The sequence below is a fragment of the Equus caballus genome, chromosome 26 (assembly GCF_041296265.1).
Source record: "Equus caballus isolate H_3958 breed thoroughbred chromosome 26, TB-T2T, whole genome shotgun sequence".
Taxonomy (NCBI): Eukaryota; Metazoa; Chordata; class Mammalia; order Perissodactyla; family Equidae; genus Equus; species Equus caballus.
The window spans coordinates 22,216,862-22,240,967 of NC_091709.1; the positions used below are offsets into that span (position 1 = coordinate 22,216,862).

Here is a 24,106-nt window from a genome sequence, read left to right on the forward strand (position 1 = left end):
ACAAAAATGAATCAAAGACATCTTATGTGAGCACCTGAGCACCATGCTCAGCACAGAGTGACATGAGTGTACCAAAGACATCACTTCTTACCTTAAGCAGCTGGCTATCCCACTAAGTAGAAAGCGTGTAGAGATAAAAGGAAAGCTAAGAATGGTAAGTCAGTTCTAAGTGCTCAAGAAGTGATACAGATGATACCTTCTTTAGAACTTCAGGAGAGATTGGGCTCTGTTCTATATGGCCTAGAGCAATCAGAGAAGGCTTTTGGAAGAAATGTGTTTTGAGAGTAGTTCTGAAGGAAAGACAGAAAAACCAACAAAAACATCTCAGTGAACTCTGTATTTCTGCTTCCAACCTCAGGACCATAGGAAAGACCACATTTTAGATGGAAAAAATGGCCCCACTAAAGATTGCTCCTGGGCTTCATAAGGATGATCTATGAGCAAAAAAAAATATTAATATTCATTGCATGTTTCTTCTTTGGCTGGACTTAATTACTGGTTTGATGATCCAAATCAAACTATGTGTCCCAACAAATAATTAGGTAGGTATCATATAAAACAATAAGGGCACTTTTGTATTTGTGAGTGACTAGATATGTGTAGGGAGACATTTTTTTCACATCTTGCATAAATCCATCGGAAGTATTTATCTGCCAACAATTTTTAGATTTTTTCTGATACAGTTGAAATGTTATAGACTCAAAACAAGAGAGAAACATTTATAAAACACCGTAAGAAGTAATATCTATGAAACATGTATGAAACATTCTTCTTAATTTCACATTTATGCACTCTGGAAATCTTGCTTCTTTCCAATTTTCCCTGTCTTGGTAAATGGCATCAACATCCATCAGTGTCTCAAGTGTAAAATCTAGGTGTGATCTTGGATTTCTCTCTTTTTCTGACACCCACATCCTTTCCATCAGCAAGTCTTGCCAACTCGATTTTCAGCTCTGTTCCAATATAACCACTTCTCCCTAGCTCCACAACTGCCACTTTTCCTTGAGCCACTGTCATCTCCTGTGGAGGCTGTTGTAATGGCCTCTAACTAGTATTTCTGTTTCTAGTCTTCTCCCTCTGGAGTTAATCTTCCACACAGCAGTCAAGGTGATTTTTCAAAAATGTAAATTAGATAAAGCCCTCCGATGGTTTCTCATTAGAAAAAAGTCCCAACTCCTTACCCTTGCCTTCTTGAGCCTGCGTTATGAGATCTCTACCTACTTTCTGACTTCATCTCCTACCACTCTCCCACTTGTGCATCTTGTCCTAGTGATGCTGGCCTTCATGAAGCTCCCCTAGCAGGTCATGATCCTTCTAGCCTGGGACTCTCTTCCACTCAACCTTCATATGACTTTCTCCTTACTACATTCACGCCATTATTAAAATACCACTTCCTCAGAGGGACCTTCTCTGACCTCCCAACCACTACTTCCAACTCACTACTCTCTATTTCCTTACTCTGATTTGTTTTGTCTCATAACTTGTCGATATCTGGACTCATATATATTTATATATTTGTTTACTGTCTCTTTCTCTCATGTAAATCCCATAAGAGTCAATATTGTCTCTCTTGCTTGTCTCTAGCATCTAGGAGAATGCAGGGCACATAAGAAGTATTCTATAAGTATTTGTTGAATGAATTTGTTAAAGAAAGTGGAACACTATTTGCAAGACTTCATCTAAAGGAGGGAGAACATTTTCTGTAGCCAGGAGGGACCTAGATTTAAATCTCAGTTTGGACAGAGGCTTACCTTCTGGACTTGGGGAAATCACTAAACACCTGAATTTTCTGTTGTAAAAAATAGGAATAACCCTACCTATCAGGCTAATTTGTAAAGATTAGAGATAATGAGCATCATGAACCAATAGGTGGCCAATAAAGGTTCACTGATAATAATAATAATCATAATAAAGTAATAAGATTGTGTCTTGAATTATAGGCCAGTCTACTTCACCAAAGAAGCGTAAAATGAAAACACCCATCCCTCAATTTATTATCAGAAACTTCTATTAGACTCTTGAATATGCCCCTTGAGAAATGGAATGAGAGCTACAGCTTGAATAGTTTAAATTCAGATAGGACAAAACAATGAAAACTACACAGGAGAGAACAATCTTACGTTGGAAAAGAAATCGATCCAATGACCTAATGTCTCTTTTTATTATTTCTAGGGACAATGTGTATGTTTAATTCATGGAGTTCTTCACTGCTTCTATGTTGGAATACACTTAGATGAAAATTGCCCTGCTATCAACAAAATTGGATTTAAAAAAACACACCTAGGATTTCAGTATTGAAAAGTTTTTCTATGCAATATGTTAAAGTTCATTGACTAGAATCATCCCACTTGCACTTTGTGTGAATTATAAAAAGGTGCCCTTTCTTCTGTGCAGAGGACACGTACGTGTGCAGGTGTAATTGCACTCATGCTTGTGGTTTGGTAAGCAGAATACAGGTGGGATTTCAGCCTCACTTCCCCCCCCCCCCTTGCCAGTATCCCTTTTAGACGGCACAGCCCAAAAAGCCACATGCAGGGCCCCTGTAAATATTAGATAATGAATCCAATGACAGAGAAGGATTCTGAATAGAGTGAGCCAAGATAGGTCCATGGTTCCAGCTCAGTTATGTTTTCCTTCAGCTGGAAATTTGAACAGTATGTAGAATAAAAGAAACATATGGTTTGTACAACAGAAAAACAATTATAATCATGTCATATTTAATTACGGATCATTGATTATTATTAACCCAAACACTAAAAAAAATTGCTACCCAAATAGCATGCTTATCAATATTTAAGGTGAAAACAATGTTTAGATAAATTTGTGTGGAAAGGAGATTAGGGTAGGAAAGGGAGAAGTGGATCAGGAACCGGGTTTGAGTAATGCCTGCTTCTTAGTGAGTGCCTTCAGTGTTTAATTGAATTCTGTTGATCTTTACTGAGCACTCACTTCACTGGTGGACATTTCAAGGTGTAAAAAATATGTGTAAAGAGTTTTAGACCTTATGAAAGCAACAGCTGGGAGCAAATATCAGTGTGTGTATCAGGGTTCAGTCATATTGAGGCCTTCCTGACAAAGAAGGCAGGTCAAAGGAGGAAAAGTCTACACACTAACAGGTGGGTCAGAGAAGTTTAATGGGTGAAGTGGTCTTTCATTGGAGCCCATGAAGGGCAAGATCACTCTGTCATTTTACGTTATATCCTGGCTATTTGCATTAAGGCTGGTCCTTCAAATGACTGAAAGAACAAAAATTTTCAGCTGCAGGGAGAAAAACACGAACAAAAGTAGGGATGGAAAAGCATAAGCCTCTTCAGGGAGCAGTAGATAATCCTCTTTGGCAAGAGGGCAGGGAACATACGTGGAAAGAAGGTGGCGAGTTGAGGTTCACAAGATACAGAGGAGTCATGAGTAGACTAGATTCCAGAGGGGTTTGTTTTTTCTGCTTTCCTTTCTTTTTTTAAGATAATATATTTCCTTTAAAGGCTTTTGAACATGACCAAGTCTATAATTTATAATGAGTGGTTTACCTTATGGAGGTAGAATGGATCATTTGAGTCAGGGAAAGTAAGAATGGAATTTAGGAGGATATTCTTATGTAGTACTTTCGGAAGCAAAGCAAGAAAGACTTAAAGATACAAGTCAAGATAATGAGGGGCCCACTCAGTGTGTAGTGGTTAAGTTTGTGTGCTCTGCTTTGGTGGCCTGGGGTTCGCTAGTTCAGATCCCAGGTGTGGACCTGCTTATCAAAATATTAATGCACTGCTTATCAAGCCATGCTGTGGCAGCATCCCACATATAAAATAGAGGAGGATGAGCACAGATGTTAGCGCAGGGCTGATCTTCCTCAGCAAAAAAGAGGAGGATTGGTCGCAGATGTTAGCTCAGGGCTAATCTTCCTCAAGAAAAGAAAAGGTGAGGGGCCGGCCCAGTAGCACAGTGGTTAAGTTCACACGTTCCACTTCTCGGCAGCCCGGGGTTTGTGGGTTCGGATCCTGGGTGCGGACATGGCAGCAATTGGCAAAAGCCATGCTGTGGTAGGCATCCCACATATAAAGTAGAGGAAGATGGGCATGGATCTAGCTCAGGGCCAGGCTTCCTCGGCAAAAAGAGGAGGATTGGCAGTAGTTAGCTCAGTGCTAATCTTCCTCAAAAAAAAAAAAAAAAGAAAGAAAAGGTGAAAAAAAAAGTGAAAATAATGAATGTGAAGATGTGGCATGACTTGGAAACTGTTTGGATGAAAGAAAAAATGGGGAAAGAAGGGTTAAAGAGGACTCTGACATTTTGTCCCTGAGTAAATAGAAAAATGGTTTTGTGAGGAATAGATTAGGTAAAGCTGAAAGACATGCTTAGGACTCAGGGAATTCATAAAATATTTTTCTTAAGAACAAGGACAAGCTGGTCTCTAATGTAAGCAAGTCTCCATTCAGATTTATGGTGGATTCTTACTCCTTTATAACTTGTTAAGATAATATTAATTCTTGTTTATTCATTGAGCTCCAAGACATTTTATGTAGTCATATATTTATTCACATATTCCTTTTATCTGATATCATATAATTTAATCAGAATTTGATTTACAATGTAAATGGACTCATGCATTTAATCAAGAATAAGTGAAGACGTAACACTGAATTACAGCCCTTTAAGGCTGTTATTTGAATACCTATTTCAGATATCTTATATATGTGTTTCCCTTTTAACTCTGCCCTCACAGTGAGGATTTACTTTTTAACTTTTTATTTTGAGACAGTTTTAGACCTAGAAATGTTATAAAATAGTACACAGAGTTTCTATATATCCTTGACCCTGCGTCCCCTAATGTTAATATCATATACAACCATAGTCCAATTATCAAAACTAAGAAATTAACGTTGGTGCTGCTGATTGATTTTAATGCTATTAGTCTTTCAATCGTCTTTATAAAAATTAAAACGTAAATAGAAAAATATTATCGCCTACTATTTCTGTTCTCTGAATGCTATTTTAAGCTTTCAGCCAGTGAGAGCTTATATGTTGGACTGTGTCCTATCTACACTGCTAGCCGATGATTTTGAACACAACTTACTGCAAATGATCTTAGCACTTTATCATGGATTCCTTTTATGCTATTTATTTAGGGTTCCAACAAACAATTTTGACCTTTTTTAGGCAACATAAATATTTTCAAATAATAGCAGAAAATAAAAAACAAAAAGAAAAGCAAAAAAAACAGAAAAAGTATTGCCAGGTTGCTGGATGTAAAATGTCAAGTTTAGTAGTGGCTGGAAACACCAGCAAGGAGGTCGTTAAGACAGTGGAAACAGATCAGTGGTCAATTAAAGATTGATGGAAATTCTTTGACATTATTAAGGGCATTATTCATATCCCTGGAGTCTAGGAGGGGTGACCAACAATCTGCAAAGAAAAGAAAGTGAGATGTATGTTCGGTGAGAACTTTTATACCCCTCTCATAGAAATTTCTGAGGTGCTGGGGTTTTGGCCTGGCATCGACCTACTCCAGTTAGACTTCTAGCCTTATTTTACCACCCACCCTTGTCAAATACCCTCATCCACCCAATTACTCAAGCCAAAAATCCAGAAGCCATCCTTCACCTCTCTTTCTATAATTCACCAAATCTGATTCATCAACAAGTGCTATACTTTTACCTCATAAATGTATTTTTAAACCATCCTGTTCTGTTCATCTCAACTGCTACAACCCCCAAATGTCACTCTCTCCTCTCACACCAGAATCATACAATAACACACCAACTGTTCTCTTGGACTTTATCCTTCTCTTTCTCTAACCTCTTCCCCATAAAGAAGCTGGAATAATATTTTTAAATCATAAATCTCATCATGTCACTTCTCTCATAAAACTTTCTGAAGCCTTTCCATTGCACACAGATTGAAAACTGCTTTTTTAGAAAAAGGCCCCAAATACATACAGTCAATGGAATATTATTCAATGCTAAAAAGAAAATGAGATATCAAATCATGAAAAGACATGGAGGAACCTTAAATGCGCATTTCTAAGTGAAAGAAGCCAATCCGGAAAGGCTACATACTGTTCGACTCCAACTGTATGACATTCTGGAGAAGATAAAACTATGGCGACCATAAAAAGGTTACTCTTTGCCGAGGGTTAGGGAGGAGCGAGGGATGAATAGGCAGGGCACAGAGGATTCTTTAGGACAGTGAAGCTATTCTGTATGATACTAGAATGGTGGGTACATGTCATTATACAATTGTCCAAACCCATAGAATGCACAACACAAAGAGTAAACCCTAACGGACTTTGGGTGATAGTGACGTGTCAATGTAGGTTCATCAGTTGTGACAAATGTACCATTCTGGTGAGTGCTGTTGACGATGGAGGAGGCTATGCATATGCAGCAGGTATTGGTAAATCTCTGTACTTTCTACTCAGTTTTGCTGTTTACCTAAAACTGCGCTAAAATATAAAGTCTATTTTTAAAAAATGGCCTAAACGCCTTGCATTAACTGGCTGCTGCCTATCCTTCTAAACTCATCTCTCCTTTTGCCCAGAGCAGGTCTGCTGCAGGCAAAATGTCCATGGCCCAGGAAGCGGAAGAGAGAACCTTTTCTCCTTCCCACCTCAGGCTACATTCCTCTTCCAGCATCTTCCCAAGGCAGTTTCTACTGCACAGTATCAAAGCTGCTGTAGGGAGAAGGAAGAGTATCAGGAAGTTCTCATTTCCCTGTTATTGTCGTAAGTGGGCTTCCCACTCTCTAGGGCAAGTAGTTGTCTAAAACTCTTAGGGTGCTTTTGGAGGCACAGCTGCGGTCCCCACTGGGAACACTTGACTGCACTTCCTGTACATCGGGTAATAGATTTTCCTCTCATAGCTGCACCATCCTCAGTTTGCATTTTTTGGAATATACTCCACACAAACTCTCTCATGGAGTCCACCATCTTTCCAAGTGCTTCCGTAGGCAGCTTCTCTTCCTGCTTGGAATGACATTGGTCCACGGGCCATACTCATGCATTGTTTGCACCAACAAACTCTGGAAATTCAAACAGATACAACACTGTAGGAAGCTCTCCTTTGATCTGACACTGAAGCCACTGGCTCATCCGTGTGTCATTTATATTGTCCAGGCAGGAGTCAAAGGCAGTTCCACTCTGTCCCCCACCTTCAGCTCTCCAGATGGTCCTACAGAAACCCCCTCACTAAAATTAATTGGAGGGGCAGGTACAGTGCTCCCCGAAGAAATCTTCAGAGAACCCTCTAACAACTCCACATTCTGAGTCTTTTATAGTTTCAGCGTGTTCAGAATCACTTACTTTGAAATTACTACAAGGAGATCTGTCTCAAAACTCGCTCTGTGATCTGATATATACAGTTACCTCAGTAGAAAACTTTTCGTGTAATGCATTGATATGGTCATAAAATAGATAAGATCTTATATAAAGTGACAATTTTAACTCTCTGGTTTTAAATTCCATTTATCAAATTGGACATTTAAAAGACATTTCAGTTCATAAAACATAAGTATAGATGACTCATACCGAAAAACTTTTTAATGGAAACCAAAATATTGAATGCCTTTACAAAACTGCCTTCTCAACATTAAGTGAAAAATTCTACATGTAAGCATATTAAGCATTCCTTGCAGCCTTATTTTCATCTTATACATGGCTAAACATAAATCTCCAGAAAGGGATGGATCTATATGTTATTCTTTTAAGACGTGCAACATATTTATTTGGGGAGAAATTCACCAAAGGGAAGCCCCAATTAAAAATGTCAGCTACAATACTTCCATGCTAAGTTTACAGCATGTTGCAATTAATCATGTGTTTTAATATCTAGAATTTACAGTGCTGTAATGATCTGTCTTTAAGGGGATGAAAAAGAACAATAAAACGTGTGATTAAGGATCAGTCAGCAGAAACACCTTGTAATTTAGCTTTATAGTAGTGTTTTATTAATTTCAAAGTTGTGGTTTTGGCCACATCTTGTTAATAATGATTTCATCTGCTTATCCAATCTTTAGCACCCCTTTTGGTTTTAATGCTCAGATTTTATCCTCCCCAAATAGATCTAATCAGTTAACTTAAAAATATTCTTAAAACTTACATGATATTTTAGTTGAATATTCTTGGTATTGTTCAATAGAAAATAATACCTACTTATTTGTAACTAAAAGCAGTAACCTCTATATGTGCATGATTCAATTCGTTCAGTTGCTAATAAACTGAAAAGACCTGATTCAAGCCTTTTAATGTGTTGTGACACTCTTAAACTTTTCAGTTAAATATTTAAGCAGCCAATATAATTAAATAAAATAATCTCATTGGTGAATTATTTTGCTGTGTGAAGAGGCAAGCTTGGGTTGCAGTTGTTCTTCATAGAGAATGTTACATAGATTTGTTTCCAGAATCACATACCTCACCCGATCACTAAAGTAACCCAAGTTAGTGTTGACTTTTGGGGAGGTGCTTGTTTCATTAGATTCTGGGAACAAAAAACACAAACTAATATCCCCAAGTATGTGGTTTTCAGTCAAGAAAAATTAGGAGGCCTGAATTATTCACCAAATAATGATACAGGAATTATTTCTTTTACTGAGGAAGATTCACCCTGAGCTAAGATCTGCTGCCAATCTTCCTCCTTTTCTATGTGAGCCACCATCACAGCATGGCCACTGACAGACAAGTGGTGTAGGTCTGCACCCAGGAACCAAACCTGGGCTGCCAAAGTGGAGTGTGCCAAACTTAACCACTAGGCCACCAGGGCTGGCGCAGGAATTGTTTTTTGGTATTCTTAAGAACTACTGCTTAATACCTTGGGTTGTAATTGATGGTCCCAGAATTTAGAGAGGTTAAAGAAAAAATTCTTATCTCAGTATCTCGTTCCTGATTGTGCACTGCCCTGGGAATAAGATCTAAACTCTTTGCTGTGGCCCCTAAGTTTTTGAGCCGTGAGTTTCCTGCCCTTTCATCCCAGCTTCTTTTGCTAGAGCACAGCAGCACTCGTGCCCACTAGTGCTTGTAATATGCTGAGTCTCCTTCCGCCCGGGATCCCTCACACCAGCTAGTTCTTTTAGCGGAGAAACTGTGTGCTGTCCTTCTCATGGCTAGGTCATTCTCATTTTTCAAATCTCCTTTCACATATTACCACTGGGCCCTTTCCAAGATGACGTTTCCTGACTCTCCTCTCTATGTAGGAGATTTCTCCTCCCCACTCTCACTATTCTCTGTCATAGCACATAAGCATTTTTTAAAACTTTGTAATTGCTTATTTAGCCCATGAAACATTGCTAAATAGATAGGCAACAAATATTTGTTGAATGGATTACTGTCCTCAAAACCTGGGAAAGCACAAAGGTAATTTAAAAATGTTAGTTGAATGAATGAATAGGCTTAAGACCAAAGGACTACTTGATATAAAACATTGCCGGTATCTGTTTCGCTTATGAGTTATTTCAGAAATGTCTTTTTGAGAGCTGACTTCTATTAAATGATTTGCATCCCCAAAGAACAGTTGGCAGTTACTGCAAGTTTTCAGGGTTTGTTGTATTAATCTTTCAAACTGTATATAACTTTTTTGGTCCAACTCCATGGAAGAAATAATGCTCTCCAGAAGTACTGTCATGTTCCAATTTTTAATCAACTTTTTTTAAAGCAAAACATGGGCCTACAGTTCTGTCTTTTCCACTTTCAAATAATGTTTCACAATCAAATTTACACAACTGAAGTATATTGGCTTTTGATAGCAAAGATTATATTACTACCAGTATGTCAATTATATTTTTTATTTCACTTATTTATTTATTTATTTTTGAGGGAGATTAGCCCTGAGCTAACTGTTGCCAATCCTCCTCTTTTCGCTGAGGAAGACTGGCCCTGAGCTAATATCCATGCCCATATTCCTCGACTTTATATGTGGGATGCCTGCCACAGCATGACGTGCCAAGTGGTGCCATGTCCACACCCGGGATCCAAACTGGTAAACCCCGGGCCACCAAGGCGAAACATGTGCACTTAACCACTGTGCCTCCAGGCCAGCCCCACAATTATATTTTTTAAATTATTAAGTAGAAATTGAGAAGCGTGAGCCAGAGTACTGGGCTCCTAGCTATAGATTTGAATTTGAGCCTTTGCTTTGAGGAATAATATTGACTAAGACATATTGTTTTCCCAAAACCACAGTAACACATATTTTCTTCAATTAGAGAACAGTATAGCTGATAGTGGGGGTTTCACCCCAATCCCCGGTTGATTGATTTCACCCCAATCAAGAATGAAAGCATACGAAGTTTTCATTGCCTACTGAAGATACATTATAAGTATATTTAAAATGCACCTATGATTTTTTTGACACATGAAATATTGTTTAAAGTTTTGACATTAAAAACAATGTATTTTAATTATTTACTTTTATTTATTTATTTACCTTTGCTGAGGAAGATTTGCCCAAAGCTAACATCTGTGCCAATCTTCCTCTATTTTATATGTGGGTTACCTACCAGCACAGCATGGCTGATGAATGGTGTAGTTCCATGCCTGGGATCTAAACCTATGTACCTGGGCCACCAAAGTGGAGTGTGCCAAACTTAACCACTATGCTACATGGCTAGTCCCTTAAATGGTTACCTTTAGTGGTTAAATTTGTTATTCCAAGCTTATTACTTTTACAAAATGTAACACATCCAATGGAAAAGTAATGGTAAATTATATTGATTAAATTTCTTTAAAATCCCTTCAAAATAGAAAGTATCATGTGTTACAGTGGCCCTCCCTTATCTGAAGGGGATACACTCCAGGACCCCCAGAGGATGCCTGAAACTGCAGGTAGTACCCAACCCTATATAAACTATGTCTTTTCCTATTCATGCATGCCTATGATAAAGTTTAACTTACAAATTAGGCACAGTAAGAGATTACCAACAATAACTTCTCTTTCGCATATCTGAATTGCCGGCATCACTACCCTTGCTCTTTGGGGGCATTCTTGGGTAAAGTAAGGGTGACTTGAACACAAGCACTGTGACACTGCAAAAGTCCATCTGATGAGCACCATATACTAGGTGACTAAGGGGTAGGTAGTGTGTACGGTGTGGATACGCTGGGCAAAGGGATGACTCACATCCAGGGTGAGACAGAGCAGGATGGCTCAAGATTTCATCATGCTCTCAGAAGAGCGTGCAATTTAAAACTTGTGAATTGTTTATTTCCGGAAACTTTCATTTAATTATTTTGCACCAAGGTTGACTGCAGGTAACAAACTGTGGTAAGTTAAGGGAAACCTCAGATAAGGGCGGACTACTGTATATCATTTGATATATGAAGACTGAGCTTCCGTGAACAAATTTTAATGTAAAAAAGAAATCACATTTTAGCCCCATTTATTTTTCAAAAGTTAAACAAAAATCAAATGAAGGAAATCCAGCTAGTGTCTCTGATCTTCCTTTAGGAAATCCTACATTCCAGACAAACTTGGATAGAATATGAAGGATGAGCCCAGTTCTCAACTTTCAGGAAGTTTCTCTCTCATTCAGGAGAATACACATGATGGAATTGTATATAAAACTTTATAAAGAAAATGTTACATACCATGTCAGAGATGCAAGTTTAAAAGCCATAATTTTTAGGAACTCCCTGTGTAGCTCCCTAAACATTTAGAAACAACATGACCGTTAAAATCAAACCTAATAAACATATAAAAATTAGCACATAACCTTTCTTAGTTTGCTTGCCTGCGTTAAACATTAAACTGACATCCATCTTCCTTTTAAGTTTTGGCCCACCTCCTTGGAATGACTTCTCTGCTTTTGAAGTGATTGTATTATGAATGGCCCAAGATAACCTTTACTCTAAAATGGCTTTGTCTGCCCTACTCCATCCTGGTGTCGTCTGAGTTGCTGTCAGAGGCTTGGCCTACCTATCTTTGACCTCCAAGTTCTGAATTTTCGCGGGGGCCAGAGCATGATTCGTGCAAGTCATCCATGAGTGTGGTGCCTGCTCAGTCTAAAAAGGGTAGCCTGGCAGGTAAATCAGAGAGCAGGGAATAGAATGAGATGTTCTCAGTGGCAGAGACCATTGAAAACAAGGAAATACAACTAAACAGTAGCCCCATTCACAGCCATCCAAGGTCATCAGAAATTGAGTTCTGGAAGTGGAGAAGGCTGTCTTCTAGACAGGAATGGTCTGTCTGTCTGGAGACTTCGACATTGGGTTTATTGGCCTGTGCTTATTTATGCAAGAAATATAGCACTAAAGACACCCCTTTCTGCTCAGCAACACTTAGGGCGCTTTGGAACCTGTGGGAGCACCTTCACATCTCAGACCTTATTTATAGGCTGTGTTTGAGGAAAGCTGAGCCGTAGGAACTGCTTCTTGTCACCAGAAAGGAAATTTCATTAATAATAGCTACATTAAACACCTTACTGAATAGTGACAGAGAAGCATGTCCTCAGTTTTGCAGAAAGAACGAAATATTGAAACTAAATTTGGAATTGTATTTTTCTAACTGGAGAAAATTTTCCAAACTCCCAAATTTCAAGATCATGCAATTTTCATAAATGACATAGTTTTTTTTGATAAAACAATCAAAAATGACTTGATTTCAATTTGAATTAGTCCTGTTATATCAAAGGGGCAGAATGCATTTTGAGCGACAGATGTATTTTTAAAATTGTATCTGAGAGAATTGTAAATTGTGTTCTTCTGGAAGACTTTCATTTACTATATGTTTGAGGAAATCAGGGGACTATGTAAATTGAAATGCTCAAAATTGATGTGAAAATGGAAAATATCCTCATTTATAAAATAAAGGGAAAAGAATCCATTCAACTGCCATTAGTGTTGGCATACGGTGATTTATCTTGTGTTTTCAAGTAATTTACAAACATGAAGATTATCCTAGTTTTAAAAAGCTTTAAAAATAATTGACATGATGATTCTGTTATGTTGAGATGGACATATTTCTTTTGTTTACTGAGCCATGCTTTGTGCAAGAAATACCTACAAACAAAAATCTTGATAATTTTGAAGCAAGACAAGATTGATCAGAATAAAGTCATTTATTGAGAGATGAGAGGAAGGTGGCATTTGAAATAGGGATTTTGTATTTCAAGGTAGAATTTTCGGTGTTTGTAAATTTTTCTTGAACTATAAAAAGGCTGTATAATAATGTCTTGCTCACGTTATACTCAATGTAGAAAGAATCCTTCCTTATAAGGTTTTTATTGTTTAAAAAGAATGTTCTTTTTAATGCAACTTTGACAGAGATTGTACTCAATTTTTGGTTGGATCTTATGTTGTGATGCCAGCTTAGGCAGTTGCTTTAAATGACCATGAGGACTAATTACAAAGAAAACAATTCACCAGGAGCTATATCAAATACAGCCCTGCAAATGGTATGAGCTTTTCCAAGGATCCATATTGTCCTTGGACTTGGCTGTTGTATTATACTTTAAATGGAATTGATTGTGTGGTTGTAATGAAAGTAACACATTGATTTCTATCCAGTGTTACAAAGAGTAAATAGAAAAATGTTCCTGTCTTGACCTGCATTCATAACCGATGGGACTTGCTGGCTTTCGACCCAATCCTTAATAAGAGATAAGATGCAAATGTAATAAAACTGACTTCAAAGTTTAAGGATCTTTTCAATGCTCCTCAAAGATGTTTCTGGTTGCATTTAGATGTGTAGTATTGATTAGATCACAATCGCCTAGGAAATGTTACTTTCTTTAAATGCTATTCATAATTTATCATGTAATTAGCATTCGTATGTGCCTTTATAACCATATCAAGATTATTGAAGTGGAGATTATAACATAGTAGCATACTTTTTAATTGTCCTTAAAATTGAATTGCCTTTTTTTAGTTATTTAGGTGAATGATGATGGTTTAACTGATTCAGCTGATTATTTTTGGTTAACAAACATTTTTGGGCATGGAGTAAATTTTTACATTGCAATATGTTAGGAAAAGCGTAATATTAGTAGATTGTAGTAGCATACTGTAGCCGTGTGTTTTCTGAAGGACTATGCCTGCTGAATATTCATTCAGAATTATCGTTGTATAAGATATGAAATGCTTGTTTCCATTAGTGAACTCTTAGCCTCTTTCTTCCATTCTTTTCTTGATAATTTAGAAGATAATCAAACATGAGCATTATAATTACATTTTTGACTCTAGTAGTCAGGATTTTACAAACGTTTTTCCCTATTCACCTTTTTGTAAGTAAACTCAGCCCCACAAAACAAGGAATTTAAAATATAAAGTACAGTTGGTAACTTCCCTTTGCTATAAATGAAGGAATGCAAAAAAAAAAAAAACCTAACAATTCATTTGTAAGCAACAGTTTCTTCACACATTATGTGACTTTTTTGGGATTTGTTTTATGTTTTGGGTAAAACAGTTTAGTATAATGATGCCTAGATGAGACAAAACAAAACAAAACAAAATTAAAAAAAAAAAACTAACACATTTGACTGCTGATGTTTCTCAGTTGTAGCTTCCAAGAGCTCTCTTTCCTTCCCAGCCCACTTGATACCCTGCAGGTTGTGGCAGACAATTCACAGGAAAAGCTTAGACATCGAGCTTGCACGCTTCTTGACTCCATTTTAAACCTTTTGTTCACACCAGGGTGGCATTTTTTCACACCGCATGTGGCAGTTTTGACTCCTATCCAACTTGTCTTATAAAATCAAAGTCTGTGATTTTTTTACATTCACGGGGCTGCTTCCTGCACTGCTACTGCTGTCTGTGTCTTTCCTAGTGATTGGTGCAGAAGTTTATAGCAAATATGTTTTAGGGAGGGAGGGAGGAAGAAGGCAACATGAAAAGTGTTCTGGCCCGAAACACAGGAAATAAATTTTGAATAAAACAGAGGTTGACTCTGCAAAGATCATACATGAAAATCACATATACTTACCTCTATTTATTTCTATTATTTTTTTGCAGCACCATGCTGAATATGCAGGTTAATTTAAAGATATTTATAATGATATCACTTTCAGGGTTGCATAATGTTATTTTTTAAAAAGCTGTCATGTAATTGCAAAGAACAAAATCTCATCCTCAGATTAATACAATCATATTCCCATAATATTTTATAATATTCAGTGAGTGCAAATGAATTTTACTTTTAGATATGCTCAACCCAACACACACCACTTGATTTTAAGTTCAACCATGAATCAAATAAAACCTATTCTTTAAAAATTTATACTGTGAATTGCAACTTTTAAATAATTTCTGTATGAACTCATTATTCTTAAAGTTTTCTTCTTTCTCTTATGTTTAATTAAAAATATCACTTTAGTCCTCATTCATTTCATTCATGTTTTCTAACAACAGATTACACAGATATTTCAAATAAATCATATGAAGCAATATTTGTGAAATAACAACAAAAGTAGAAAATTTTACCAAATGCAAAAGATGTGTGCACTGGCATGTTTCTACAGAGTAATTGCATATGAAAACTGTGAATAGGAAATCTGTAGATGATCTGGCAATAGTAAATATATGCATTTTTTATACTTTTCCTTTGAAATTCTTCTTTTGTTTAAAAATTATGTTTTATTTTTATTAACAAAAACATGTAAAAGAATATTCTCAAAATTTTCTCTTGATGTGATTTAATTGAGCATTCTTTTGTAAGGGGTGTAGGAGAGATTTATATTTTAATCAACATTTTGACAATAATAATATGATTTCTAGCAATTTCTGGAGTTACAGAGTAATCACATTCTTTTATTTTGAAATTACTGCTTTTTGAACAGTAACAATTCAATCACAACATACAGAGAAATGAAAAATAGATTAATCGAAGCAAAGTTTTAATGCAGTAATAAGTATTTATTACAGTGTTAACAAATTTTAGGAAGAAAGAATCTTATTGCATATTTTATTCAATTTTTAGCTACAAAGCCAACTTAAATAAGTGAAATCATTTTTGTTAATGTGAGTTGTATATTTGATATACAGAAAAGAACCATATTATTGCACTTTAGTAAAAAATATATAAAAGAAATAGATGTAGATTATAGTTTTTATGCCTTCTTCCAGGGAATACCTACAAAAATTCTGTACATCTGAATTATTCACTACAATATTTGAAATATGAAATATATCCATTATGTTGAGAAAGACCTCAATTTCGAATTTAGATTTTTTTTCCATTTTCTGGAATAACAAACCATGATTGACAAGAACACAGCAGAGAAATAGCACTTTGTTGTAAGCTGTGTAATAGCAGATCTGCCAGCAGACAGGACAACCACTTACTTTTCCTTTTACAGATAGAAAAGCACTGCAACTACAACTCCTATAAAGTATTTGAAAATAAAGCAAAAGAGAAAAATTTTCTCAGGAATAGCTAAGTCCAAATGGTTAACGTAAATAAAGCTCTATTTAAAGCCAACAAAATGCAGTACATTTTGTAGTCTGGAATTTTCTTACAATGCACAGATATTTATCAAGTACAATTTTTTGCCTGTTGTTTGGTTAATTTAAAATCTGGCCTCATGAGAAGGAGAAAGCAAAAAAATTATATTTGAATCTAAAAATTGTATAAAGATCAAATAAAAGCTTTGTCATTAAAAATAAAGCAAGCAATTGAAAGCAAGTAAACTATCCAGATAAACACATACCTATTTAATTAAAGTTTAGGATTAAGCCCTCATACAAAATAAATGACATCTGAAAATCTAACAAACCATTTGAAATTAAGAATATGAAAAAAGACAAAAAAATCATTACCTAAAGAAATGTAAGTGAAGTTTATGAAATAAAATTTACCTACTTTTGCAGCTCATGTGTTTGTTGAAAATAAGTATGAGTTTATTTCATGTGCATGCCAAAGAAGGTAGAAGTCTATCTAATGCGTCAGTTTTCGTTATCTAGTACAGCAAACCCCAAGTTTTATTGCTCCAAGTTTCTTATTTCCTACTCTCCCCGCCTTCTCCCTCCGTTTCTTCAGACTATCTTCTGTCCAGCATATCTTCTATTTGAGATGAACAAAATAAGACCCCCAAACAAACACACACAGAACAGCCACCACCCAGCTGAAGAGAAATAGGATTTCTGCTTTGGCTTGTCCTTATATGTTAATAAAATCAGCTCATACGTTCTGCCACCAAATTCAGCTTGGAAGTAATCCTCCGCTACTTAAGGCTGGATGAAAAGAGTACTCATTGTGAATTATGTTTCATCTGTCACAATAACCTTCTTTATTCTGTCATGGACCTCCCCTTTGCCCGTGGCAATCAGAGAAAATAGGTATGCCTTGAAGTATGAGATAGTGGTTTCTTAAAACAAAACAAAACAAAAACTGATGACACACAGACAACGCCTGCTAAGCAATATCCTGAAGATAAGCATATGAGACATGTTGAAGTGACTCTGATTTTTTAAGAACTTGGTAAAAGAATCATTTTAGAACGAGCAGGTGGCATAGTTGCCATTGGTTTATTGTTAACATCAGTTATTGATGACAAGCAGTGAATTCTAATTGTATTAAAAATGAAATGTAAACAACGTATTTTCATATTGTATACTTTCTAATCAAATCATGTTAGAAGATACACATTATAAATATATGGTGTTTATTTAACATGCCAAATCGCAGTAATAAATTTATGTGCTTTTTAAGGATATTTCAATACTTCAGACTAACATTTTCACACATTTTGAAAAGGGAAAAACAAAGAACATTTTTTTCCATTAACAGAACTTATAAAACATTTTGTTTAACTTAAAATCAATGTGATTATTTGACTTACTCTTACAAATCATTGAAATTACCTTGAGGCAGTTCAAGTTCACCTTTCTGGAATTAAATCTGTGACATGATAGCCATCATCTAATCATCTTCTTAAAAAGATACCTCAAATTTTTGGCTTACCAGCTTGCAGTTACACTTCTAGTTACAAATGAGTTAGACTAGGAGACCTTAAAAAGCTACAAGAAAAAAAACGTAATTGACAGAAAAGAAAATACTCCTTCTAGTACCAAAAGGAAGTCACTGCTGATGAAGTAACTCAGACCGTCATCATAAGAGTTGGAGAAAATAAAAGCATATAAATAATTTAAGCTAACACGAAATTCGTAAAGTCTGAAAAAAAAATTCTTGAGACTAAAAGGAAAACCTTTTGGCCCACCGCACAGGTTGGGCACAAAAGTGCTTGCTAAGCTATCTATTTCACACATGCAACGACAGAAGGTTCGATATTCATTCGATCGATGAGTGAAAAGGCACAATGGCAAAATCAGACAGACTTCTTTTCAAATACAGATCTCCAATGTCCCCCTACAGTCTACAGATGCACGGCTGGTGGTGTGGCTCAGACGGAGCGAGGGTTACATCAAGGCTGTTCTGTGGACCGTGCAAACAGTCTAGACCAATGACCTGCAGCGTCATGCCCTTTGAAGAAGAGGCAAGTTCGGTCATGATGAAGAAAAATCAAGGCGTACCCCTTTTAACAATAGGGAGCAGCTCGAGGCTGCAAAGAGGTAAGCAGGGGTAAGGAGAAACCGGCATCTGCTTCCATGGTTACAGGCCAACTATGAGAACCTTGCTTTTCAAGGGAGTCTGTTCTCAGGCTCCCTCACGGGGTATGTCATGTATTAGAAGCAAAGGCAGGTTGAGCTGAAATCCGCATAGTTATTTCAGAGTAAAATGATACGGAGCACATGGCTGGCAGAAAAAAAAAAGTCACATGACTGTTAAGAACCAGACTTGGGCTATTTCAGAATAGAATTTTTTTCTCTTAGACCAGTTTTAATAAACATAGTAAATTTGTATAAAACAAACAGCGATGATAAACATGATTTTCATTTCTTGGGCTCTTATACGAGCAGAGGTTGAGGATCAAGATAATACCCCTCACCCCCAATGGCAGGATCATACAATCTATTGTTAATATAGCTTTATTATGGATATTATTTTAAAATAGTTCCCTTTTGTGCCGGAATATGACATCGAATATATGTTCTTATGACCCTCTCTCTCTGACCTGATTCTCTTTGATTTCTTACTCTGGATTTCCCCATGTTTATGGTTATTTCTGTGGTTAGATCTCACGAGGAGAGGTGGAAGGTTTGGTCAGAAACTTCTTCGCTGTGGTGTTACCATTGTAAGGAAGTGCGGGACTTCCTCTGCGTTTTGAAATATACTTACGGTGAATTCAAATCTGTGTCAAAACCATTAGCTTCTGACAACTGTTCTGTTTCTAACTTATGCATTTATGTTTTATTCATTGCTTGATACATTAATGAGTCTATAGATTCAAATATGAAAGTGTTTTTTCTTTTCTGTGAGATGTTTACTGTTGAAATTGAATTTTGTGATATGATACGCTATCAGCTGATGCTGTTTGAATAAAACTTTGACAAATATAAAATGTAGCATATTCTGTATTATTCAGGATAGACCTACTGTAATAAGTACACAAAATGCAGACATATAGATGATTAACATAGATAAAACTTTCCTCTAACAATGTACCGTAACCCAATATTAAAAGAGCTCATACTTGCTTATCTTTCAATGACGTACAGTTAACTACAGATGTTCCATGCAATTCATCCTTTGAGCAATTTTTATTTGCAAGTGTGTTGTTAAACTTAGGGAGCGAAAAAGCAAAGAATGCTTCAAAGGGCAAGGCCTAAAACAACTTTTATTAAATTTATTTTTGAGAAGCTATGTATGTTGCTACAAATGAGCCCCATGTGGTCCTGTTGTATGTAGATGTTCATTGCAAATACTTACCTTGAAGGAAAATCACCTTGTAGCTTTACAAAAGCAATTAAGTGTTGGTGACCGCGATAGCAACAATTTTGTGCCCTCAATCGAGAAATCAGGAGATAATTTTCCGATGTATTCCTCCATAATTTTAACTTGTTTTGAGCTAGATTTATGGCTAAACGTATGCATGTGGTTTTGTTACTTTCAAGTGTTGAAATACATTCTTTTCTCTGCTTTCATGGTGAGAAAAGCATATGGGGTAAATGAATTATTGAAGTGTCACTATTTTAGTATAATACTAATTCATACACTATTATCAGAAATAAACGTTGTCTTAAAGCAGTCATGTTCTAGTTTCTTTAAACAATTTAAAGACTGCTAAGATAATTCAACATCAGAGTTTCTTTGATGTAACAACAGACCATACTTGCTGCCAAAGGTCAAGTGTCAGTTATTTCTTCTGTGGAAAATCTACCTGCCAATTCTCCAAAGGAAAACAAAACAAAAGTAAATGCACTAAAGTTTACATATTGCAGGCTAATTTGTGCGTTGTGGTTAAAGGAAAAAGAGGTTATGGCATGAAATCTGTTGCAAAATAGTTAGCTAGTTTCTTGATTTTTTTTTCCAGTTAACATGTAGCCATTAGTCTTACTCTTGTGTTTTCCAAAACATGTCCAGTTTTCTGAATATTTATGTGTGAACATAAATTACACTAACTTGCCAAATGTGGATGTATGTAAACACTTGGAGATGCTCTCATAGAATCAGATTGATAGTTATTAAAATGCTATAAAGTTAACACATTAATATGCAGAGAGGACATTTAATATTGAGTACTTAGGGGAAAAAATGACAGCTTCTTTCCTTAAGAAAGGTTCTCCATATCAGAGACATTAAATAGTTGGGTAATATGTCCATACTACACGTGGTTTGCAACAAAAACTCCACTCATATAACAAGATGTGTTAGATGTAGATATTTCTTAGAATTAAACTTTAGAATAATTAGTATATTTTGCCCTCCTCACGGCAAAATCAAAAAAGAAATGTTAAAATTGGCCTTGCCTAATGGAGCATTTACCCTTATAAGTGAAATGAAAGGACTGAAACTTTTCAAGGCCTTAGTGTCTGATAGTGTTTTGAATATAGTAGCTGCTCAATAAATCTCTCTCTACTAAATGAATAAACCTGTGATTACATCAATGAAACAATTATCTAAAAATAATCCAAACTCATGAAAGACGGGACAGAATCTCCTCTACTTATTCATGTATCTTCTTTTTTTTTTTTTACCTCTTTCTTATGACCTATATAAACAAATGAGTACTTTTTGTTGGTAATCTGTCATTACTGAATGCCTACTACGTGTCTGGTGAGACTAGAATTGTGTAACCCCAGAGCCACATTTCCGAAATGGGAATCTCTGAAACACTGTTACTCTGGAAGATGTTACTAGGTATTCTGGGACAAAAAAATCCAGGAGTCAAATAAATACGAGAGGAATGCTATATTAACAATGTTAAATAGATTTCTTATACACAGTACTTTTCAGGGCATTCAAAAACTAACGTATATAGTGCATCTCTAAGAGGGGCATATACTTGACACCATTTTCCAAAGTTACTGTGTCAATTTTTTCATAAAGTACTTATTAACTTATATGTATGTATGTATTAAATCATTTTTTTCCATGAAATACTTATTAACTTAATATGACCGAATTTCAATGATGTGCTGAAGCCGGCTAAAACCAGCTTGGATGAGCCTACTGAAACTATCCCTTCCTGAACCCCATTTTTAAGAGACATCATTTTGTTTGCTTGAAATCAGCCATGGCAGAAATATTTGCACCATAGAAATCAGGAAATACTACACATCAGGGCCTTTTCTTCTTCTTTTTTTGAGAACCAGTTGTTAAACATCTACCAGTACACCATTGCCTAATTTCCTCTCTAAATCCGTCTTTGTAGGTAAATTATGACTACTAAGAAGTCAGTAAGTTCAGAAGTTTTCTACCCATCACCCTGTCTAAAATACAATACTGTTTAAATCAATTATGAAGATTAGACGTAAAAGAGAGGGACAACCATGGAAAATATGACGCTAATTTTTTTTAAAGATTTAGCTTTTATATCAGGAAGTCATATACTTTATCTTTCTGACTTCTCTAATATACCTGGATAAACATCCATGTTTATTCCTTTATCCATTTCCTATCAAAATATTTATATACTTTGATATATGATTGCTAATCATTTCTAAGTGAATTCCTGACAACAGTTCTGAAAATTGCCAGACATCCCTTAAACGTGTCTCTCAGACTCACTTCATTATCATTGAATTTTTATAAAATTGAGACAAGGTATCTTGAAGTAATTTATACTTTTGTACATATCATTTAATTACAGGCATTTATGAGACGTATTAACCCACTTGACCTCTTGGGTGAAATTATTAGGAAGAAAACAAAAATGGCAAGTCTATGAATGGAAAAACTGAAATACACATTCTTGACAGACAAGCCACTTAATTCCCAGCTGGGCTTTTGCCTATTGAATTACTGTGAGTAGGTTATAGGTAAAATCTCTTAATACAGGTCCATTATAAGTATAGATATTTGGTTAAATAAGAAATGATTTAGAATCAGGAATGGATTATTTTTTGGCCTTATTGCTTGAAGAAATTAGTTCTATGGTGACACGTTTGGAAGGATCTCTGGGATCTACTTTGTGACAACATGTGCGATTATTTATGTTACGGTTCTCATTTACCTCCCCAGTCACATGTACCCAAAACACTGTGCACTTCAGTTTATAAGGCCCTTAAATTAGTTAATTAATCTGAGTGTCTATTTTGGGGCCAAGTATTGTGCTATTCATTGGGAATTCAAACACGATTAATACATGGTCTAGGCCCTTCTAGAGCCCACAGTCAAGTGTGAGAATAAAGCAGTTTTAATGTGTTGCTATCATGAAAGAAAACCATCTGAATATAGTTCTTTTTGTTTTAAATCTAATCTAGATCCCTAATACAAATGCCAAGAATTCTCCTCCCAGTTTAATCTCAGAATCTTGTATACTTTCTGAATTCTACTCTCATCACATAATAAACATTGGTGCATCACAGAGAGCTCCATATTCACAATTACAATTATGAGCAGCACAGCCAAGGTGGCAAGGATATGATTCTTACTATAGACCTAAGTAAAGAGCGAGTGAAAACAGGCAAATTACAGAAACTAGCTGTACATCTTATTTGTAAGCACAAGGAAGCAGTTCACATGGAGTCGAGATTCTCAAAGGACACTTCGCCATTACCTTAAGATAAACACAATCAATTCTAAACCCAATGTAAATTCAGGCCTTCAATTTAGACAATCTTGTGTGCGGGTGTGTGTATGTATGAAATATGTGTTTGAATACTTATTGAATAAGATGTTTCTTGTAGTTAGAAAAAATCATTTGAAAATACTAATATGATGCTTCTGGGACCCTAAAGCCAATTAAAAGTCATCCAAGGCTTTACTTTGTCACTATATCAACCATATTGGATGTAATACACAAATTTTAGTATAATTTTAGGAAAAATCTCTTCCCTATGCCACATAACCTGAAACTCTGCTGTCTTTCAAACAGTGCTTCATAATTTTGAAAATATATTAATGGAAAACATTTATTTACACATGAAAAATTTTCAAATGAATTGTTTGATTTTAGGTATTTCATGAAAATGCCATTAATTTTTGATAGATAATTTATAAACACTGTTTATAAACTTATAAGCACTGTCGTCTTTCAATTTTAGTAAGAAAAGTCCTTTTATAGAAGCTATTTTTCTTTTTGATAACACAAAATTGTTTTTTAAAAATTTCTATCTAGAAAATTTAGTTCATCTTTCTCAACATAGCTCAACTATCCCCCCTTTTGTAAGTATTTCCTTTCTCTCTGGAACATCTTTGCTTCCTGCCTTTCCCCCCTCCTGATCCGCTAACCTTCTTTTCTCTTCTGTTCTCGTTATATTTTTACTAAGGTAAAAATAATAACAAAAAAATAGACAGCAATGGGAAAATTTTAAAATATGTGCAGAAATCCTGACAATCGAAAGCTGTAGTAATTGAGTAAGGAACTCAGCTCTGAACTTTCAGCCACTTTTTAAGAAATGATTTGTCTGAATCTTAAAAATGTAAAATGAAAACAACCTCTCACCCTTCTGAAAGGGGAAATGAATTTCCCACTCCTGTCCCTTCTTTTATCTGAGGCGTGAGGGGTATATGTGTTGATAATAAACTATGTTTAGACTCCATTATTACCTTGCTTTCCAAAAAAGTATTGTCTATTATTACTAACATAAGATCACCAAAGCAATTTCCCTTAATTAACGTATCACAACCTTCAT

At 35.7% G+C, this 24,106-nt stretch overlaps 1 protein-coding gene across 10 annotated transcripts in view; it reads left to right on the forward strand.

The window, feature by feature from the left end:
• The window catches only part of LOC138920927 (uncharacterized), a 613,683-nt gene that overhangs the window by 188,909 nt on the left and 400,668 nt on the right, over positions 1-24,106 (forward strand). For 3 of the 10 annotated variants that reach the window (XR_011432976.1, XR_011432979.1, XR_011432959.1), the window contains one exon: positions 18,282-18,478. The exons of the other annotated variants lie outside the window; for them this stretch is intronic. The gene's annotated coding sequence lies outside the window, so the exon portion shown is untranslated. The remainder of the gene's footprint in view (positions 1-18,281; positions 18,479-24,106) is intronic. 10 annotated transcript variants of the gene reach the window in all.